We start from the raw sequence: 22,239 nt of genomic DNA, 5'->3' as shown, positions 1-22,239 counted from the left end.
GTTTTTTGTTTTTTCTTTGTTCTGTTTTCTGTGCAGGAGATAGAACCCAGGCCTTGCATGTGCTAGGTGAACACTCGACCCCTAAGCTACACCCATGATCATGTTTTTCAGGCTTTTATAGAATTGTTGGACCATATCTTGCACCATCATCACTGTATTTTATAGCAGCTGAAAATTGAAACAGTAATAATCATTTTCTCTTTGAGATTTCTAGAATCTTAAATGAAGTAGAAAAATAAATAGTAATAAAAAATAAGTTTTGTCTGGGTGGATTTCCTTAAGTAAACCTCTGTTTACTATATAAATACTAATGTTATAGATCTATTTGAAAAAATAACCATGTTAATGTACAGAGACTATCTATTAATAGTGATTTTTCTTAAATACTCAAACTATTAGGTTGTGGGGCCAGTGGCCCCCCCCAGGGAACACATCTGTGCCCCTGGTAACTCACAAGCAGAACAGAACAGGGAGTGCTGATGAGAACATGCAGCTGCTGTTGGCTTCTCTAAATGTCCTTTCTGGAAGAAGCCAAAGAATCTTAAGAAATAAACGACCTGGGCTCTAGTCTTAGATCTGTCAGTGAGCAGTTAGATGATCTTGGGAAATATATCTAGTCTCTTCAAGTCTTGATTTTTTCATCTGCTAATTAAAAGTTTAAGAGCTTAAAACATCCTTAATACTTCCTTTTGGCTCTGAACTTCTTTAAGCTTAGTGTGCAGAGCCAACCAGCCATTGTATAATCCTCATGCATGCGCTCATGGCAGAGGTGAGTCCAGCCACTGCAACCAGCAAAGCACAAGGGGCAGAATGATTTATAATCAGATGCTTGTTGGAGCAGCATCTGAATGAAGGAGAAGGACTATAGCTCCACATATCCTTTCTACCAAGAGGACGGGATATAGAGAAAGAGAGTATTTTTCCAGAGCATCCACCTGATTCAAGAGTTCAAGAACAGAAGAGGTGATGAGTAAGAACTGCAGTGATTTGAGACCCAACAAGTGCACAACTGAAGTCTTCGCTTAGGTAGGAAGCTCCAACTAGTTAAGGACCTCCCACCTCCTGGGACCAGCCTGAGCTTCAATTTTCAAAAATTTTTGAGCCCTGTTACCTTCCTAGGACCAGCACTGTTGGTTACAGAACCAACACTCATTTCCCCTAACTCCCTTCCTCCCTGCCCTCCTACACCAAATGTCAGGTCACCATGAGTCCCGGGTATATAGAGTTCTTCTACAGATCCAAAGCCCAGAGCTGAAGAAAGAGATCCAGGTGTTAAATACAATGCCTGAACCAACACCCTGGTGTTAATTTTAATCTTTTAATTACATGTGCCAAGACTGCAGCTACCGCGACACAAATTATTCAGCCAACTTTCCAGAGGGTGTGGCCCTGATTTGGGTGCCAAGTAAGTCAATATTCCATGATTACATTTCTCATAATTGCTTCAGTACCTAAGTACCCACAAATAGGAAAGTTGCAGTGAGGAGAGCTGATCATGTACTCTTACAATGTTCTTAAAAGGACAATCCCAAGGAAGCAAATTCCTGTGAAGGAAACCCACTGAGCAACATGACTGCTATCAGGATACAGCATGGCCAAATCTGTTTGTGTGTTTTGTTAACTGGCTTACTTTTTAATGAGAAGGGGAAAAGAAAAACATTGTATTGCTTGTGCCTTCTGTGCTTTAGTAGTTTTCACCTCTTAAAACATTACTCTTTTGTTAGTAAAACAAGCCATAAATCTTTTAATGATGATGCAAACTAGAAGTTTGATATATCTATTCCTATAAACCTAACATTTCTTTTAAAATATGATATATAAAGTAATATGTACACATGTATGTATATATATTTTAAGAGAACCAGTCATTAATACAGTATTCCAGAGGAAAAATATGTGAATATTGATTTCCCCAATGAGATATTACCTGGGACTTGCAGCCCCAGTGGGACTCAGTATTTAGACTATCTTATCACTAAACTTTCTCCCTATGTAAATTCACAAATTTCTATCGAGTTTGCTTGCTATATTCTATGAAGCGTCAGGTCTGGATTAGTCTTTGTTTTGAAATTGAACAGCTCTATCTTATTTCTAGTATTCTCAAAGTTTCTGGGACAGCCTGTTCCTAAACTCAGTCACATACTTCAAAAAGTCTTCCTGGGTCTTAAAAACAGACTCTCTCCTCAGTCTAAACCCATTTTTTCTGCTTGATTCAAGGACATAGAGAAATCTGGCCAGTGTTCTCTACGGTTCCACCTCACTGTCCAGAGGATGTTAAATTTGTCTTCCTTCAACCTTCTCTGCTCCAGGATAAACAACCTCCCTCCTTTCCTGTGAGCTTCGTCTCCAATTCCTGTCATCACGGCTCTCTTTCTATATGTGGATTCTTTGCAGTTTTCACACACGTATTTTCAGTTACAGTATAACATTTTAAAAAATGCCTGACCTCTGATGAATCATACACAAGATTATTTTCCAGTTGCAGTGATACTGTCTTAACACAGCCAATGTTACTGGCTTAATACTACTTAATACTGCTTTTCTAATGCCAACGTAAGGTTAAGCACACAAGACTTCAGAAATGCCAGATTTTCGCAGTCCAGTTTATCTCAAATTATATTCTCTGTGTATACTTTCTTCCACCACCAACTATCCTCTAAAGGAAGTCACTGTTAACAAATTTGTGTTTTTGTTCTTCCAGTGGTTTCTACTTTAATGCTAAGTAATTGCTATACCAATACCTATCTTTCAGTTCTAAATAAACACCATGCCTATGTTTCTCATTCTTGACATTTTCACCTCAAGTAATCAGAAGCTAGACTTCACTCCATGAAAGATGAAATTTTATTCATTTTTGTGCTTTCCTTCTCTCTTTATGTCTTCTAAATGTGGGTTAATTTGTGAGTTTTCAGCTCTTCAGTTGAGAAGCTATAACTTCAAATGATTTATCTACACCTCCATTTTTGGATCTAGCAGCTTAAGGAAATAATTACTGATCTTAATACTCTTGGAGAAGAAAGTTAACATACCTAACCATCTCTGGACTTCTCTCAAGGAGTAGCTTTTACAACTATCATATTTTCAAGCTGTTTTACAAATATTATGGCTTCTGATATTATTGTTATGAAAATGTTATTTATTGCAGATACAGAAAGATGGAATCTTCTGTCACCAAACTCATGCTATTCAAAATACAATGTTCCAGGCATCACAATCAGATGGAATTTCTATTCCTAAACTCCAAAAGCCCATCAAAATCATACCACAATTTAATTTACTTTTTATTTGAATCCTGGATTTTAGGTAATGCTATGAACACTGTAACTGGTTGCAAACAGTTGAAACGAGCAAACTTTAAAAATTGGTTGCAAAGAGCTAGGGTTAAATTCTCAAAAGGAAAAGCTAAAGACCAGTCCATTACAAACTTTCAAGATAGTTAAACTGTGGAACTATAGAGAGACTGAGAATGTTCATTACTGGAAAACAGCAACTAATTGGCCCAGCTTGGATCACAGGTGAGGGCCAGGGCACCTTGTTTTACAATTTCAAGAAGATTGTATGTAATGAGCAGAGAGGATGAGTCTTCAGATCAAAGTCAAAATGCTGTCACCAGAGAAAGAACAGAAAACAAACACTAATGGTTGCAACAGTATTTGTTGCATTTTAATTAATGAACGATTTAGAAATTATCCATTTGATATAGTCCTTCTCCATCAGATTTATGTGCTACAAGGGGAGTTTACACACAGTATTTGCTCTGGTAGTTCACATGCCTACGAGAAAGTCTGCACATAGTAAGCACTTTTTGAATATCGTAAAATAAAAGAAACATTATGGGCTGCTGAGATATATGGTAGATGTAGTATTTGCATCCATTTATTTTATTAACAACTGTTTTCTGATAGCTGAATTACTTACTATATAAGCATCTGCTCTTTCCAAATGCATGTTGCCATGGAGCAATGCAGTCTATTTTCTATTGCAAAAAGGGTACCTCTCCAGACCCTGGATCATGACAGAATCGTGATCTTATCTACATGCTGCCCAAACATATGATGGTACAAAAGTATCTCACCCAGTGTAGTGGCCAGCAGCTTGAATTTTTATTTCCATTCAGGATTTAAGAGTTGCAGGCCAGGTAGTCCCTGTACCTAGCACTTGTTATATGGAATCAGCTACCTCCATTGTAAAGGTCTCTGCTCTTCTGAGGAATCCACAAGTCTTCTCATTCCTCTCCATAGTACTTTGCCTGCTTATCAGCACTTCAGTGCCGGCCTCTCCAGCTACACGAAGGGCTCCAAAGAAAGTCTATGATTCATCTTTGTAACCCAGAGCCTAGCACAGGGCTAAGCAAATGGGAAGCAGTCATTCAACTCTTACTGAATGTAAGTAATCATCAGGAAAGAAAGTTTTAGATAAATATAATGAATTTATAGACACACCACAAGTTTATGGAAACAGCAGTCCAGATTCCAAAGCAAAAAAAATATTTTACCTTTATCTAGAATAATAAAACCTACAAAAAGAGAGACGAGGAAGGGAGGAAGAGAGGGAGTGAGGGAGGTAGAAAGGAAGGAAGGAAGGAAAGAAAGGCAGATAGCCTTAGCGCTCCAAGCTGTAAGGAATTCTTTTACCAATGAACCCATCTAACTGTCCTAAATCAAATTTTGACAAAAGAAACAACAAAGAATGCAATAATCATCCTCTCCACAGGGTTCATTCCTTCGTATCAATCAAGAGAGCAGCAATGAGGAAGGTTCAGCAGTGATCCCACTAAGCCCTCACCACTGCCAGACATTTAGTTTCACTTTGCAGAGGCTGTTCGTGGCCATGCCTCTAAAATCTGTAACTTATCTCTAGACAACAACTAATTATTACTGATTACTAAGAAACAAGTCAACAAAGATATTTTACTGTTTGCATTCTTATCAAACTATTACAGAACCATCTGTTTTCAAGTTTGTTGTTGCTGAGGGTTTTTTTTTTTTTCCCCATCCCAAGGGATAAATTCTCCACATTGTTCTCTGAACACACGCATGCAAAACTGCCTCTTAATATACAACTGCAGTTTTCTCTGAAACATTTGGGTGGGGGAGAAATCTCACATGGTCTGTAAAAAAATGAAAAGAATTAGGTGTTTCATAGAATTTATCTTCAAACAAAGGCTGGGATCTGTCCCACCTCTAATTACCATCTCCTCATTTCCATGGATGATTGTTGATTTTGCTAATAATTTATCTGTGCAGCTTTAAGATACTAAAGTCACTACAACTCAGAAAATACAGTAAAAACTGTGATGAATAGAAAGAAGATTCTACAATTTCACAACCAATAATATGTGATCTCTTTCTTCCATTCTTCATCAATACCAGTCTCCTGAGAAACAAGCAATAACTAATTTCCCTTTTTTGAAGAGAGACGTAATTGCTACATTGCTAAAGAAGCAGAAGGTGAGATTCAAATCATGGTACTCACCACGTTGCTACCTGGCTCTTGGCAAGCAATTAACCTTTGTTGTCTCAGTTACTTCATCTGTAAAATAGGGATGAGGGTTTTGCATAGGTGCAATGCTTGGACTAATTAGTATAATAATCATTATTGATGGGAAAATAATGTTGGTCACTGGTAGTATATCTCATGTTGCCACTAGAAATCATTTATATCTCCTCTACCTTGGATAGCTTTTGTAGGACTCTATAAAAAGAAAAACAGAATGACAAAAAAGCACTTACAAAAGCTGAGACACTAGAGGTAAAACAGTCCATTTCTGTGTAGGTTCATATCCTAAAGGATTTTTTTATAGTTTTCTTTTAGCACTTAGATGCTTTCCAAATTTGAGACTACATATGTGGATTACAAAAATACTGGGATGTTATTCAAGATCTACCATCAACTGGTAAACTGCACTGCAGCAAAATGCACTGATTCATGAGAAGGCAACAATGGGGCAAGCTAGTAAAAGTTATAAAATTTCAAGTAATCGACGTTAAGTAAAAATATACTCTGAAGACTTTGCTCACTCTCTGCCTTTAGATGCATCGGCCCCACAAGAGCCCCATCTCAGATACCCAGAAGTCAACCAGCAAGGCAAGTTAAGTACTGAGACGCCAGCGTTGCAAGATTCACAGAACTGAAGCTGGGGAACAGTGGGGGGCCCTACCCCAGGGCACAGGTAATGGATTAATGAAAGAGACAGACGGAGGAAGACAAAAGTGGTGTTTCTCTTGGTCCTCAGCCAAGACTCCTAAATGCTGTTACTGTGATTCCTAGGTCAGGATGCAATGTCTGCTTTTTAAAAAAATTACCTTTACATGTTGGCAAACGTGACAAAGCAGCACAGAGGGGAGTGTGAAAGGCCGCAGGCACTCAGAAGGTTGGTGGTCCACTGCATAACCTCCATGTGCCCTGGGTGGGCTCCTGCTTGTCCCAGGTAGGAGACTTCTCTTGGCTTCTCACACTGAGAGAGTTCCTGGCAGCAGAGAATGATCTTTTCTTCCCCTGAGTAGGCATCAAGGCTCAAATCTCCCAATAAATTAGCCTCTGGCCAGTCATTCACACTAAGGACTCCCCCCCCCATATTTACCTCAAAATTATTGGGAATGATTTTCCAACCCAGAGGCTGAGGCCACTTTCATTTCCGTGTTATCTTCACCTACCGCACAAAACCTAACAATTAGCATTTTTTAGTAGGATTGAAACTGCTAACACAACTTCTCTGTGTCCTACACCATTAAACTTGATTAGAAATTCCTTCATGATTAACATTCATCTCGCTGGATCGCGCTTGAAGGTTAATAATATCCGCAGTCTCCTGGGGGGGGGAGGGGATCATATTTATGATGGGAAGAGCAGCAGGCGAGTCAGAAGAGGACACTTCCAGCGCAGTCCACTAGAGGGGGACGTGGCCGAGCCCAGGGAGGCGGAGGCGGAGACAGCTCCCAGCGCTGCTGGCTGCTGGAAAGGTGCTAGGACTGCAACTCCAAGATCCCTCCTCCCTGCTCCTCTTCCTCTGATTTTCCCTTTCCAATAAACGCACTTTACAAACGGCAGAAGCCAGTGGTGACCGGGCCATTGCATGATGGGGAAAAACAACCTATACCATTAGATCGCCTAAAATAACAGCCCGTTTAATTCTTCTGTACCACTGCTTGTGATTCCCAGTTTAAAACTTTCATAGATCCTGGTGCTGTACACGTGGATGTGCGCTATAGGAAAACTGTCTACATTATATACAATGAATAAAGAAATGTACCTAGCCTTTAGCACACCAGCTGTTTCTGCTTATGAGCCTGAATTATCCAGGAAATGCAGTAGGACATTTTGTAGTAAATATCCTACTTGATTGACTTTTTTAGGGCTAACCACTTAAGCTGATTTATATAATTTAGGAGGAAATATAAATGTGAGCAATGAAAGACAAATCCTACTGGGTTTCTTTCTTTCTTTCTTTCACACTTTACATTTTAAAGAAATAATTGGATTCTAAAGAAATAAGAGATAGGGAGCAAGCCTGCTTTGGTGTCCTCTGTATCGGTGGGAAAGTGAAATAGAATAGGATTTTCCCGTCTGTAACATTGCTCAGTGTAGCAAACTCTTTTTGCTTGTTACAGTACAGTAAATGGGGTGTTTAATTTGGGATTCAATGTAGTCTAGAGTCAAGGTGCAGCAGTTTTATTACAGAAATACAATTTTATTGGAGGCTGCAGATTTAATTTCCACCTTACGTAGACAGCCGTAAACGGCCGTGCCTATTTTACATTTTGCAAAGCGTTTGATATATGTAATTCCTGGCCTAATTTTAGAGTTTAAAAGACGGAAGAGTCACAATACGAAGATTGCAATCCTTCAAACTTCAGCCACAGATGACATTTAAAAATGAACAGTTTTCTGTTCCTTAGTCATAGATTTGAAGCCATTTTGCCCCTGCTCTGTCTGAGCTCCCGTCACTTCCTCCCACGTCCTCCTGCCGAGGTGAGCACAAAGCCACCCACCCGGAGAGCACCTTCGTGTTGCTGTCCTTGCTTCCTTTGTTTAAATTTGTCTGCTAGATGGCATTTGACTTCAAAATAAGATGACCTGATGATATGAGTGGTTTGCCTTTTATTGCCCTTAAAATCTGTCAAGGCCATACCTTAGTAACTGTTCAGATGTATATTCATTATTTGGGAAAAAAATGATTTATCAATGCAGTAGATGAAATCATTTATAAATGTATTGAAAGGATTGAATTTAAAAGAAGTAATCAAATGATATTGTGTAGGAAGCTATAACACTGGAATGCAGTGCTAGGAATGGTGTTATTCTCTTTACTTCAAATAAATATGCGCGCGCGCGCACACACACACACACACACACACACACGCACGCACGCACGCACGCACACGCACATACACACGTACAGGGCGGCCCTTCCATCTGTTTGCCTTTACTGCATTAGTTCTCGTCAGCATTTCATACCTTCTCTCTACCACCAGGTGGAGCCCTTTGTTTATGGACATCTGTCTATTTCCTCTTTTTCCAAGACACTGCCTGATAAATAGCTCTACAGCTAAAATACTGTTGCAAACACGAAAACTTAACACAGAGAAATAAAAAAGTAAAGCTTTTCAGGCATTGCTGTAATAAACCTTGCTTTAAGAGTCCTATTGCTACTAGATTTAATAGCTTACACATTTTCCTATTTACAACTTCTGCACACCAAATAGCAGAAAATAATATTGTTGTGTGTGCCATAAACAGTGTTGCTGCAGGTCTATTTTATGTAGCACTATCATTTTTATAATCTCAAACATTTGACAACTGCAGTCAGAAAGAAAAAACCCACCGAATACTATGTGCTATAACCCTCGGTTTTCTATCCTCTTAAAATATATACCTCACTGAGAAGAAAGCATTTTCTTTAAACAAAAGAAAGTGATAATTCAGCTGTAGGCAGTACAGGGCAGTGTCAAATTCCTCTCTTAGTCAAATTCATCTCTCTTCAACTTGAGGTCCGGTTAAGGGTAAGTCAAAATATATCTTAGCCTTAGTTATGTTTAGGAGCTGATCAAAACGGTACACAATTAACAAAGGTGCATTGTTTAATTCTTTTAATATTAGGTTTTAAAAAAATTAATCAAAATCTTCTCAAAAACAAAAGGCAAGTAATATGTTAAAAATATTAGAACCTCGATTTGCATGTACAAATAGCTATGGAATGAGCTCACCTAAACTAGCTTGCCAATGACCTCAACCTTGATCTGGAAAGATCGTTTATTCACAAGTAAAACATTCACATTCCCTGTGCTAACTCTGTCTTGGATCTTTTCTTAAGGCAGCTTACTAACTGTGACATTGGAAGGTCTATTAATAACACGTACATTCAGCAACACCGTGGAGTTACGTGTTTAACTGAAATATCATTTCTGTTACATTTTAAAATTCTAACCAGCATTTGCTCTCTCTGTACTTACTTTACTTATCTACAATTTTGCACTTAGAAAGCAGTAAGTAGAAGATGTGTGTGTATGTGATTTATTTAATCAGAGCCCAGACTTGAGAAACCTGACTTTTCTATTGGTGTACAAACTGGTTTTGTGATCGGAGGCTGAACGCGGAGGAGCCCTTATACAACAAAATACTGCAACCACCATTTTGCTGTCTGCTCGTACACAATGAAATGGTGGCCAGAGCACAGTTAACACATTGTGCCCACGAGAGTTGTCTTTGAGAGTATTTTATTCTCTATTACTAATATCCAACTGCTTTTTAAAACACTGTTAGCAAGTAGCTAGAGATATTTTTTTTCTTTAAATACATAGAGCGTGTGTGAGCTTGTGTGTGTGTGTGTGAGATGCTGAAATGATCGACTGTGCACATTTGACAAAAGGATAGAAAGGACTAGTCAAAAATTAACACTCAAGCTCAGAGTGAAAGCAAACCTAAGTAAAATGCAGTTCCTGGAAACTGCTTCTAGCAGTTCACGAAGCTGTGTAATGATTTGGCGTTGGTGATTCCTTTCATTTTAGCAGTCGCTGCTTGCAGCTTTGAGTTAGGATATTTAAGAGAGTTGGCATGGCTTTTTCCCCCTCCTATTATCTTGTAAAAAATTAAAATCAAACCCACATTCAACTCTCACGTGGGCACCCTACACTGTCAATTTTTACAGGGAGGAAGAAAACAAGACCAACCTTTCCCTCCTCTTCCATGTCTTCTGCTCTTATTCGCAATCATTACAAATGCTGCCTTGGCTCTTTTAAGTGTGGAAATTCTCATTTTTCTGCAGTATTTCAGACTCACACAGATTCCTTGGGGATAGAGTGAGGAGCTAACCAACTGCACATGGGAAATGAGAATGCTCGTGGCTAGAAAAACTGCAGTCTGGGGTAATTTTCCACTTGGAGTGGAAGACATAAGCGACCTTTTGGTTTTACACATAATGAGTCGAGCATCATATAGAGTGGTAGGTTCAAATTTGAACATGCAAACATACTGAAGTGTCTTACAAAATTTAATTTGACTTCTTTCTATAAACATTTTCACTGTTTTCAAGTGCATAATAAATGGGTTAAAACAGGACACCCTCCCTGCACACCGCCTCCACTTCCAGACAGAATTATAAAAGGCCACTGTCTGTAAATGAGAAATAGCCCTGGAGGACCCACCAGCAGGTCATGCAATATGTGACATAGACCACCAGGGGCTGAACTGAAACCACTAATACTTTTTTCATAGGATCATTAGCTGGACTTAAACAAGGTGTCAACATGAAAAGATGGAGCGGTCAACCCGGTTCACTCCGTGTTGCATGCCTTCATTTTAATTCCTTTGCATTGAAAATAGTTGCTCATATTTAATTTTATAATTTAAAAAAGTCTCAACACATTACTTTTCATCTTTTTGAAACAGCTTATGTATAATTTTGTGATTGCTATTAAACTTGGTTTTCAGTGATTATTAAAACTCTCTATAGGAAAAATGCAATTTAAAGTTTAAGGCCAAGAAGAGGTTGTTAGTAAAACAATTGCCTTGTTGTACTTTTCCGAGGTAAAAATAATTGACTTGTTCTGAAATTAAAATCTACCCTCACCCAAGATGAGTGGATCCAGTTTCATGGAGTGAGTTTTCGTGTGTACTTGGCCTTGTGCTGACAGTTACCAGGTAAAAGCCAGGTTCCTTTATAATTCTGAGCCATTGCTAGGTCGTTAGGTGTACTCACAGTTGCTCTCCTTGTTCCTTAAATAAAGCCAACTCAATAAATTTCAGATTGCGACTGAAAAATAGATGTCATGTCAGTAGCCTTCAACCAGATACCAGAAGAAGGATTATGTGAGTGTTCACTCCAAAAATTAAGTTTCATGTTTTTAATTGGTGTCATATCCTGTCCTGAGTCTATAGTGCTTAAATCAAAGGCCACCACATTAACCTGGAAGGGAAACATAATAACAACTCCTTTCATCCCCTGCCTCAAATGTTTTTATGCACAACCCTAATTTTTGTTAAGATACTTTCAGGCAAAGACAACAGGAAACAGTAAACATGGCAACACCATGGAAATAATTTTCGGATGTACTATTTCTCTCTGTGTTCAAAGAGTGAGTTACACAGGCTTCAGAGGAAACTGCTATATCGTTAAACCCAACGCAGACAAAAACAGCCACCCTTCGGCAAAGTGGATAGCCTTCTTCATTTCATAAATCTTGTTTCCAAGTAGACTAAAGCAGTCTCTCACATCAATGGCCTGAAACTGTGGTGAATCCCAGTAGTATGTTCAAAGGGGATCAGGAGTATGTGACAACTTCGGGAGCCAGGATGCAATTATAACTGACAACCAGATGTCTGGCAGGGCTGCTACAACTACCCAACAAGACTGCAGATGGTCCTGAGATGTCTGTATCTAAACAGTGAGTCCGAGTGAATGATATACGGATAAACAACAATACCACGAATCAACAAGCGCCACAAACGTCGCTGTGACTGATAAAGATTTCAGATGTCAAGAGTTGGCCAACTCAACCCCTTCTTTACCCCTCTCCCTCTAACCCTCCCAAACAAAAAGCTTGTTAGTGGTTGAGGGCCCAGCAGGAAATGTTTTGACACCAGTGCCAAACAAGAATCCATCACTGAAGCCTTTAGTATATTTAGAAGTTTTAGATGATGGAGGCAAATAAGATGCTAATAGAAACTACTTTATTGTAGAATATGGAAAGTTAATAATTTGGCTAAGTCTATATTACATTTGTCGTACTTCCTCCTTAATCAAAGATTACCTTAGGGAAGCACATTAAAATTCAAAGATAAAGGAAATTTGCTTTAATTATCATTAAAGTAATAACCTGCATGAAAATTTTTGTTCGTGAATGTGTTTTGGAAATAATGTCAGTGAGCTTTCTTAATAGATTATATAACATTTCTTAACTTATCTAGATATGCAGCCCTTCATTTCCTCATTTTCAAACATTCTCTATTGTCTTGAAATACTTTTCTTATGCATAACCAGATTTGACTTGACGTGCATTTGTGATTATTCAGCCACCACAAGAATCAGCCATTCTAATCCAAATACTATAAAGAATTTGGAGAAAGCTCAATAAAAATGTCTTACTTTGTGAAACTGCCTGATGATATTAAAAATTTTGGCAAAGTAATACTATATCTCACATATTTATGCTTTTAGTGAGCAGTGGTGGATTTTCTCACCACCATGAACTAATTTGCAGTTGCTCTTGGAGTAATTAAAAAGCATGCCTTTTTTGGTAAACCCCTTTCTGTGAAGTTTTACAAAAAAGGCTTAGACTTAATACTTCAGATGCATTTCTTTTTGTGACATTTGCCTCTTGTACACGTCTGTGCCAGTCAGCTCCAAGCCCATTTTGAAGCCTCAGCCTTTTCCAAAAAATGTCAAAACCAGATGCCTTTCAAGGTAGTTTCTGTGAACATGGAGACCTTGCTGTGCGGCTGGTCTGACAGCCTGGGCTGGTCTGACACCCGCATTTGCTTTGCGTGGACACATGAAGCAACATCCCAAACAGAAGCACTGGATATCCTTTCCCGAAAGCAACACTACCAGAAATTGTGCTGACCAAGTAAAGCAGCAGGGGTGAGAGAAGCAGCCAAACGGCTCCAAACATCCTAAGAAGCACTATTTAATTGTTGCTTGAAAAATGTGACTTTAAAAAGCCAAATACAATAACATCTTACAGATGGGTTTAGAAACTGAGGAGGCCTGTAGGAAACAGCGTAGTAAGCTCAGTGTCCCCAAAGCCTCTTCTAGCTATCAGTGCCTCGTGTGTTTGTACACTTCAGGAAGAAATGCTCAGTGTCGACCTGAAGAGAAGCTGGCTTTTTTTGGTCACTTTTTTGATTCCCTCAGAAGGGTTCTGGGCATCTGTTTTAGCATATTACACTGTCTGTTACTGAACCGGCCAGTCCAATGAATATAAAAAGGGCATTAGCAGCCTTGAAATCTATTTTTTCTTATGGGGACAGAGACAACCTGGAAAACAGTAGTGAACACAGGGAAGCAGGATCTGTCTTTTGGTATATCAATGCTTCCTGTATCAATACACAGTAGGCATATGACAATGGTTCATTCATTTCTTGAACAAATGTTCTTCAATGGTTATCCTTTAGAGATGAAGTGGTGTGGTCTACAACCTGCATGAGGATATTCGTTGAGGAATAGGTGAATAGAAGAAGGGATAGATGGATGAACAGATGGATGGATGGATGGATGGATGGATGGATGGATGGATGGATGGCAAAATGTGTACTGGGGGGAAAAAGTTTCTCAGACACAGGTCTGGTGGTCTAGGCTGAGATTAATTTAGGATGGGCTTCCTGGGCTAAGTTCGTTGGGAGAAGTACACCAGCCTGATCCCGGGGAGAGATGTCTCAAGACATGCAGGCATCAATGGTTCAACATGACCTCGAAAATGGGCGATCTGAATCTCAGAGGAAGGGCTCTGAAGTAATGTGCCTTTAACAGGATCTTGCAACCTGTTGAAAATTACTATTAGAACCAATATTCTTAGTAGAATCTAAAAGAAGAACCTTTCCCAATAAAGTAAAATACAAGCCTAATACATAAAAAATTTTTACTTTCCAAATACTACTAAAAGAATAAAGGGTGTATGCATAGCTGACCCTGTTTTTAAGGAGAGATCTCGTGTTTCCAGTTGTGTACGTCTTGCTGCCCTAAAACTGTGGTTTGCTCTGGCAGGCTGCTCCATCTCCTCACTGTTTGCTTGTCTTCCATCCCAACCTACCACTTTTCCAACTGCTTAATACAAACGTTCTAGACCTCCTCTTCGCCCGTGATGCAATCTGGGGTTCAGAATGAACTATGAGAATCAGTAATTCCAGGGGAGGGATCAGAGATTGTCAAATACGTCCTCTACAGGACAGCTGGTGGAGCTTTTGAAAACAAAAGGAACATTAACCAAGAGTTCTGTCACCCAAATTCTGCCAGGTAAAGCTGATTAGTTGGGTCCATCTAGTCGGTCAATGGGAAAGTATAGAGAGAAAGTCAGTGGAAAAAATTTTAAAAAGAACTAGTTAACTAGGTTTTCTTTTTCAAGCCAGATGCTTTGCAGTACAATGAAAAGGAATTCTGAAATGACTGGGAGGATGAGCTAATAGTCCATGCTCCCAGGACCACCTGCTTATCAACACGTCACTCCAGTCCTGAGATAAAGATTCCTCACTGGAAGCAATGGGAGAAAATACAGTTGCTTGGGATCTGGTGTCCATCTCCTATAATCAGTCAGAAAACACTTCCTAAGACTCTTCTGTATCTTTTACTGAGTAGGTCTATACACGTGAGTTGAACTAACAAGGCTTTTACAGGAAATGCAATTGCTGGAGTTGTAGCACCATGAATATAAGTTTCAGTCTTGCTGACACCCAGTAGCTAAAAAAAGCAACCTTAAATATTGAATGGCTTCTCTTAGATTGAAAAAAAAAACATAAACAGCAAAATAAAAGATGGATAATAGGAAATAGGGAGGTCAATGTTTTGCAAAAGGGAAGAAGACTAAGGATGGAAGGAGGAGAAGGTAGGAAAGGGTGAGGAAGAGGATGATAAAAGAAAAGAAGGTGCATTATGCAAGTGTACCAACTCCCTGCAGGGAACAGGATCATCTTGTGTTGCAAATATATACTGATAAAAAATGAAATAATGTGTTCAAAAGACAAAAAAAGAAAACTTTTTCTTAATGCCATGAGCTAGGACAAAGTGTCTCAGGCAGTGTCGTGGATGTAGATGCTGGTGGCTGCCATGGTGAAGGGGTGAAGTATGCCTGGCACTGTGTTCAATGGCTTTCATTGTTATGTGATTGTCACAAGAAATCTTTAAAGAGGACTCATTATTCCCATTTCACAGTTGACAAAAGTGAGGCTAGAGACTAAATAACACTGAGTACAAAGCAAAATGTAGATTACAACTCCAGAGGCATCTGCCTCCAAAGTCCCGAATGCACTCTCTATACTTACTGGCTCTTCAAAGTGGTCTTGTTAGAAGCATAGTTTAGGCCATTTAATATTCCAGTTGAAATCTAAATGATCTTGCTTACACACATCAAAGTTGGATGCATGATTCTGAAACCAAGACTGGAAGATGATCTTTTAAACACGTATTTAAATGCAACGTTCCTACGTATTGTTCATAGAATGAACAATAGAGCAAGCATAGAATGCGTGCAGGTGAACCTGAGTGTGTGAGTGTGTATGTATTGGCAGCTGAGCCTAGGACCTCAGGCATGTTAAGCAAGTGCTCTGGTATTGAGCTACACACTCAACCCTTTTTAAAAAATTTTTATTTTAGGGGTTTTTTTTAGTTTTGACGCACTATCACTAAATTACCCCAACTGACCTTGAACTTGTGAGCCTACTGCCTCAGCCTCCTACGTATCAGGGATTATGGGTGTGAGTCACCATGCCCAGAGTTTGGGAATATGTTATGGACTACAAATCTCATCCATCGTGCTCTCCTTTTCTATCCAGAGAAGGGCCACCAGTGTGATGTTTCAGATCCTGAAGATGTCACCTTTCCTCTCTTAGGTACATCAGTGTCCAAAAACTGCTAAGGAGTCCCAGAAATCTTAGTGAGAAGTCACTTAGTCATCTGAGACATTAGCACAAAAGAAGAAAGAATGGTGGAGAAAGGGTGGTTAAGCACAGGCAGGAAGCAAAGGTCAAGGAAAAAAGGAAAGCTGCTGCCTCATCTTCCTTGTTAACCCCCACATCAGCCCTGAGGGCCCCTACAGCCATCTGCCACCACCTCCCCAGCCAGCTGCTCCAACCCCAAGCTCTTTTTGTCCCAAGTCCCTCAGTAGAGGGCTGCTTCCAACATGGAGCAGATGAGACATGTGGAAGCAGAAGACCTGGAAACCTTGACTTGTCATCAAAACATAACTATAGCGAGCCACACACCTGTCACTTTCGGTCTCGGTTTCCTCATCTGGAAAAATGAAATAATAATAAGGTCCATTGCATCAAATATTGAGCCTGTACTGGGATGATGGATTTGTAACAGCTTTATGGAATTACAATAATATGTAATAAACTGCACATATTTAAGAGATAATGTATTTGAAAGAGCATTTGTTAACCATAAAGCATTGATCTTTTCCAGGCTAGGAACCTCACGGTGGTTCCTGAACTTGCGAAGACATTTTCGGTTTGGTTTTGCAGCACTTTCGTAACTTTCGGTGCCTTGTCTGGCCCACCTCATTTCTCATCATTTTCTGCAACAGACACTCCGGTAAATAAAGCCAGCCTTTACCACTGCACATTCTTCCACCTGGCTCTTCCCTGAAGAACCAACCGTGCCCTCCCATCTTTCACCACCTGCCTTCTCGTGAGCCCCTTTACTGGAGCTCCTGCTGGTTGCTAGGTACAATCCTAGGTCCTGGGGGTGCCTCTCCGAGTATGGAAGCCAAGCTCACCGCCTCCAGAGAGCGCCTGCTGCCAGAACCATAATCCCTAAGTGAATCCCTTAGCTCTAGTGCTCTCTCTCCCCTGTGAAATTCCTTTTAATTACCATTAACTAATTGTCTTCTCCCTTCCCCCTCCCTAGAACCCTTGTTCATCTCATTTAGCATGTGATTTTATTTTGTAACATTCTTACAGGTACAAACACCATATAGGTAGCTATTTTTCCTATTCTCATAACTCAAAATAAATATATCATTTATTGATTTCAGAAAAGTACATCAGAAAAACAAATTGTTGAAAAACTTTCCATGGAAACAGGACCCACTATTGTCCCTTGATGGTACCTGTAATGTGGGCTGGCTGGCCCTGCTGGGAGGACAGTACTAGCGAGGACAGACTGATTCACGGCTTGTCCAAAGGCAACTACAGGGGAAGCCATGCTCAAGGACATCTTCCTGCTGCCAGGGAAAGACAAGTGTCTCCTAGCAACCAGATTCCAGTGGTTTCCTGTCCTGGAAGCTCGCTGGTGCTCTCTGCTTTGTTGGCCATGGTTTTGCATTTTGGCCTTGCTGGTCACTGTATTACTGAAACTTTAGAGAATAAGAGCTGATCTGGAGACTAGCGTGGAGTTAAGATACCATTTCATTCATAATGTCTTTTCAGCAATTGCTAAAGACCACATTTGGTGTTAGCTTAAAAAGGGTGAATATGTTTTTAAAGATTTTATTTATATCAGAGCAGTTGGTTGGAAAGAGGTATAAAAAGGAAAAGCATGCATTCTTTCCATCAAATAATCAAAAAGTACTCAGACCTTTTCCAGAGAGATGCACTATCCTTCAATACCTATTACACCAATAAACTTTGACTTGGAAAATCCGCAGACACAGAAAGAAAGGCAAGTCAAACATGAAGAAAATAGCTCAAAATCCTTAAAAGTTTCGATGGCTTAAAATTCTGTCTGCTACAATATGAGGTGAGCATCTCTTCCCTAAGTTCTTTCTAGAGATTTCTAAACTCAGTTTTAATGTATACAGCATGCACAGTAGTTTTATTTTGGTGAGATTGAATTTAGCCTCAGATGTTACATTTTTAGTTTTCTCTTGTTATTCATCAAGATAAGTTCTTATTTAAAAATGTTTATCCCCATTTCATAGTAAAGCACTAAAAACTAACTCTAAATATATATTTTTAATTTCAACTTCATAAATATGTATTAAACATCTGATTAGTTTTCTAGCTCAAAAAGGAAAACCCGGAGATGAGACAGAAAGGTTGAATCAAGGGCTGGTAGCGCGTGCGTCAGAGCACTGGCAAACGCGTCTGTGTCTCAGCAAGGCCACCCCACCCTGGCACTGCCCTTGGCTCCTGGCTTACAGTCTGCTTCTTCTGGATTTCTAAGTGAGCCGGGCTCTGTGGAATCATGAGTTCTTAGGCAGTAGCCCTCATCTTCTCCCTTTTTTGCCTTCCTCTTTCCTAGCAGTGACAGTTACAAAGTCATGAGCCAAAGATTAATCCTAATGTTCTGTCTGTGGCTGTCTCCCTCCACCTGAGATGGCGCCTTGTCTTCTCAGGAAAAGTGCAGAATTTTTCAGGCAGCTGCCTCTGGCTCTCATCTTTCCACCATCCACTTACAGAAGCTAACTTGAATGGAGGTTTTTTTTGGGGGGGGGGGAGTGTTAAACATTCCCTAAACCCTTGGCTCTTTGGTTTCCTCTTTGAGAGTTCTGTATGATTTATTTCCAGGGTACAGAATTAGTTGTATGGTTAAGCTGAGGCTCCTGCATTATTACTTTCATTTATGCACTAAACCTTGTACATCTATCCAGGCCTCCATATTGTCTTGGACTGTTCTGCATTCCCTGTAATACCCAGGACACTTGTCACATATCTTGGCAGAATGACCATCTTTGAAGTTTCTAAAGAGCCTTTGGTTAAGAGGAAAAAAAAACTGCTCTGCCAGCCACTTGCATGGGCTCTGATTTTTTAGCCTTTAATCACCATGTAAGTCCATTCTCTGGGTGTTTTAAGACTAGTTGAAGTATGTTCAGCTTAATCATATTTTTCCAAAGTAGGTTAGGCACTCTGAATTCCCCACTGGCTGTATCCAAGAATCTGCTTGCAGTAGTGGGATGGGACAAGCTAGGCCTGCAACATGGGCCAACTGCATTCCAATCACTGGTCAAGATTCCAAACATTTCAGGGATAATAGACTTAGGTCTCAGCCACAATCATTTACATTCTATTATTATTTACATAATAATTATACATGACCAAATTGATTAGGAGCTCCAGAAAGCCAAATGGTGGGAGGCAGTGTGGAACGGCGCCAACTGCACAAGCCTTACCTTCCCATAGACTAGGTTAAACTTCTAGATGTTTCCTACCAGCTGTGCGACTTTGACTTCTATAAACCTTTTATTCTTTACCTTTAAAATAGTAATCGCGGTAACTGCCTATGTGAAGAGTCACTATTGGGATGCAAACAAGGAATGCACAGAATTTAGCGTATTGCCTGGAACTACCATGCATTGAACAATAGGTTATACCAGAGTGCTCTGATTCATGAAGCACATTAGATTATCAATTATCTGTTACCCATATGATGAGTAATATGGGGACTCAGATAAAACTTAGACTGTATTTTCTAAGAAAAGTAATAACCCAATTACCAGTTGAAGAGACCCTTTAGAAATCACAGAAGTAAAACAGAAGCTGGACCCAAGCTGTCCTGCATGCTGTCCACTGTCAGCAGAGTCAAGTCCATACCCGAGACTGACATGGCCTTCATTATTGACCCGTGAGCCATACCTGAACCAGCGCAAGCAGTCAAGGAAATAGCATTCAGCACTCACGCAACAAGTTTCTATCAGTTTACCATGCGCCAAGCCCTGAGGCAAGTGGTGGATGCAACAGTTTGCTGGGTTTGCTATGAGGAGCACTTGGGAGCTGTTTCAAGCATTTCACAGGAATTAGTATTTTTACCTTTAACAAAAGTAGGAGGGAACTACTGACATTAACCTCATTTTACACATGAACAAACTAAGCACAGAGAGGTTAAGTGACTTGTCCAAGGCCACAGGAGCAATGCAAGCAACACACAACAGAATTGAATTAGAATCAGCAGAATGACCCTGGACACCCCCCCCCCCCCCCCCCGCCAAAACCCTACACCTCCTGCTCTCTGACAGCACTTCATCTGATGAGGACTCTTCAGACCCCTAGCTTAGTTCCTCTCTGCTTTTCTATGATTCGTTCCCTGGTCGATAGGATCAGGGCTTCACTCTTTCCATACTGAAGTCTTCAGAAGGGACTGAAATGTTTCTGTGAACATAAGGTAGGCCTTTCATCGACTGTGACATCAGCTATTATGTTTAAGCCAATCTCTCTTTTGAGTAAGAATTACAAACAATCAGGTGCATTAGAAATACCTACCTAATGGGAGGTTGCTTCCCATAATCTAAAAAGACAAGCTTTTTAACTTGCAACCTACTGTAGGCTTTGAAGTATTATTGAAATTGTCCTAGCCCTAAATTACTTACAAAATTGAACTGTTGCTTTATAGCAGAATGAAAATAAATATTTTCTTCTTGATTCCTATACTTGGGCACAAATCTCCATATGGAAAACACTGAAATTCAGAGGACCACAGTCTGAATCTTGTCCTCTGCCTCTTGCAAAAATAAATAAATAAATAAATAAAGAACACAAGTCAGCAGTAGTGGAAGAGTGTTACTCAGAGCCTAATGTCACCTCCTCTCCTAGCTCTTCCACTGTTTGAGAAAGAATTTGACAAAGAGAGAAAACAAAGCAAAATAAAACAAAACACCTATTTTATATTTGCAAATGGAAAATATCATAAAAAGAAAAATGACCTACAAAAAATAAGTTTCAGCACATAAATCTTTTAAGGGATGGGACCAATCTTTCATTATATTCTTTTTAAAACCTAGACCATCACAGGCACACAGCAGATACCAGACAGGGTGCTTAGTGTTCATACCAAAATCACTCCCTTGAAGTTAAAATCCAAAAGCATCAAGAGCAGCTTCATGTACACACCAGTACACACCAGCTCACACATATGTGTGAAGGAGGCCCTCCGGGGAGAGGCTGGTACTTCCCAGGGATTTGTTAAACAATGATAGATTACAAAATCCCAGTGTGATGTGTTGGGACACACACACACACACACACACGCACACGCACACACACACATGCACATATGCACATGTGTACACAGAGGCTCACACACACACACACACACACACACACACAGATGCACACATGCGTGCACACTTGTGGAAAAATCACCAAAGTCCTCCAAAGCCAAAGTTTAGGAGAGCACGTGTTATGGATATAGCAACAGTCATCTCAAAATCACTCCATTTATGAGTCCATTCCTCATCTCTGTTATCACTCTGGCACACTATTTAGGAAATAACAGAGAACCATAAGGCTACAGACAGAAAATTTAATTATAAAACAAAGCCACCCACCTTGATTTCGGGGTCAGGAAGTACAATGGCCTTCTTTTGCAGCAAGAATGGACTTAACATCACTGTGCTACATGATTGTGCATCTATTTAGAAAAAAAGGAATTCTGTAAAAAGAAATAAAAGCTGCAGCATCTCAGTCCTCCTTATTACAAGTCTTAGAAAATAAAAACAAATCTAAACAACATAAATGCATGCGGCTCTCTGGTACAAGGCAGGAAGCGGAGTCCTCAGATCACTGTTCCCTGTTTTGCAAAAACCAAACCAAACCAAACCAAACAAGAGCAAAAGTGGTACAGGCAAGAGAAGAAAGAACCTTTAAACACGGAGCCCGACCTCCTGGGTCCCTTCTGGTGCCTTCAGTGTGGGCCGAAGAAGTCTCACGCTCAACACCAGTGTCTCCACCGCCTGCTTAAATGGCACAAAATTACACTTAGAAAAGAGGAAAGTGACTGACAACGGAAGGGCTGAGCCAGCCCCCACTGCCACTACGCACAGCCTTAGATGCCCGCACAAGGAGAATAAAAAGAAAAGCACATTTTGCAATAGAATAAGTTCTTTTTTTTATTGAGACCGCGAAAAGTCACATGACCCTGGATGTAGCCTTTTAGGAAAGCAACCAAAATGGTAAAGAAAGGAGCGGGGGCTGCCTCCTTCCTCTCCCAGTCTCTCAGCGCGTCCTGCCCGCGTCCGCATCCTTCTGGGTGCATCTGTGGAGCTATTAAGTGGGATAATCCCTCTGGCCTTTGATACATTTCTGGACATGATTATTTCATTACTCGCAGTATATCAGTAGGATCATAATAAAAAGGACTTCTGACAACCTGCCAAG

At 40.0% G+C, this 22,239-nt stretch overlaps 1 long non-coding RNA gene across 2 annotated transcripts in view; it reads right to left on the bottom strand.

Moving 5' to 3' along the window:
* The window catches only part of LOC134478212 (uncharacterized), a 50,412-nt gene extending 28,501 nt beyond the window's left edge, over positions 1 to 21,911 (bottom strand). The window contains exons 1-2 of one of the 2 annotated variants that reach the window (XR_010050699.1): positions 21,724 to 21,911; positions 21,411 to 21,493 (exon numbers count right to left, since the gene is read on the bottom strand). This is a non-coding gene — a long non-coding RNA (uncharacterized LOC134478212). The remainder of the gene's footprint in view (positions 1 to 21,410; positions 21,494 to 21,723) is intronic. The other variant, XR_010050698.1, reaches the window with a different exon arrangement.
* Positions 21,912 to 22,239: the final 328 nt, after the last annotated feature.

The sequence above is a fragment of the Cavia porcellus genome, unplaced genomic scaffold (genome assembly GCF_034190915.1).
Source record: "Cavia porcellus strain 051 isolate PalLab524CR breed Dunkin Hartley unplaced genomic scaffold, mCavPor4.1 scaffold_12, whole genome shotgun sequence".
NCBI classification, from domain to species: Eukaryota; Metazoa; Chordata; class Mammalia; order Rodentia; family Caviidae; genus Cavia; species Cavia porcellus.
Note: the sequence above shows the minus strand (reverse complement) of the source record. Positions and strands in the feature narration are given on the sequence as shown.